Source organism: Fukomys damarensis, unplaced genomic scaffold (assembly GCF_012274545.1).
Source record: "Fukomys damarensis isolate Sample0158 unplaced genomic scaffold, DMR_v1.0_HiC HiC_scaffold_4, whole genome shotgun sequence".
Taxonomy (NCBI): Eukaryota; Metazoa; Chordata; class Mammalia; order Rodentia; family Bathyergidae; genus Fukomys; species Fukomys damarensis.
Window position 1 is genome coordinate 56,366,472 of NW_022900916.1, and position 1,388 is coordinate 56,367,859.

Sequence of the window (1,388 nt, forward strand, 5' to 3'; positions counted from 1 at the left end):
CGGGGGTGCTGCGGGCCGCCAGCCATTCAGCGCTCTGCGCGAGAGGACTGGGCGACCTTGGGCTGCTGCACTCCTCTCCGCGTCTGGGCAGCGCGAAGTTGCGGGGGGGCTGAGACGTTCCACCTCCCCTGACACGGACACCTCCCGTTCAAACAGCGTCTCCCAGACTCTCCCTCTGTGCTCTGGCTCTCACTGTCTCTGCCTCTGCGCGTCTCCATCCCTTGCTATGGTTCTGTCTCGGTCTTTTTCTCAAGTCTGTCATCTGTCTCTGCACTGTCATTTTCTCGGTCCGTGTCTCTGTCCCTAGGCAAATTCCTGCCCTCTCTGCCTCTCTTTGGATCCCTCCAGATGCCCGACTCAGTCTCTCTTCACCTCTTTAACCTGTCTCCACCATTCCCCCTCAAACCCTGCTCTGCTCTTGTCTTCCCCATCTCCAAGGCACAACCCTAAAACCAGATTCCGAAGTATTCAGTGAGACAGGAGACTGGGCCCTTCTCTTGTGAGCGTGGCTGAGGGCGTTTCACTGTCCCCAAACTGTCCGTTATTTCTCCAGAACTTGGCATGAGAAATACACGCTGAAATGTAACATTTTCATATCAGTCTGTAAGAATGGGGCTGTGGTTTATCTCAGAATCCATGGTATCAACATAAAATACTGATTTTTCATGAATTTCGCGGTGTCCTTTTCCTTGTTTGTGGCTGTTGAATATCTCAGGCTCTTCAGATTCCGCCCAAATTAATCGGGGCCTGGACACATCAAACACTTTGGAGATAGGTCCTAGAGTAACCAAGGGGCAAAATCCCCTGGAGGACGTAGGTCACACATCCTTAAACGCTGCAGTGACAAACAGGAGAGGTATCCTCCACTGGAACAGAAGCAAGAGAGCCCTTCTTCAAATCAAATCACTTCTCCAGATCAGAGCCCCGCTGTAGTACATACTTGCTTGCACTTTGAGGCCTGTGCTGCATCCCTGTTAAAAACAGCTGTATAAAGACAGTCCTCCTAATCTCAAGAGTAGTATTCTGCCTATGGCCTCCTGGAATTCGCTGGTAATGTGCAGAGCAAGTCAGCGACACAAACCTTCTAACTGGAACTATGAAAATTCACTTTAGAAATAATACACATGTGCCTACAGCATAGTTGCTATGTTGACATATATATATTTTTTTCAGTACAGGCGTTTGAACTCAGGACCTAATGCTTGCCAGTCAGGCATTGTGCCACTGAGCTACATCCCTGGCCCCTACATGTGTATTTTCACTCACTAGGTTTTTTATGTTCTTGCAAATTTGAAGAAGCAAAATAAAAGAGGGCATCCATATCTGAGGCTGAAGGGTCAAATTAGTGCAAAAGAAGGAAGCTTTGTCTGATTCCACCCTACGGGATT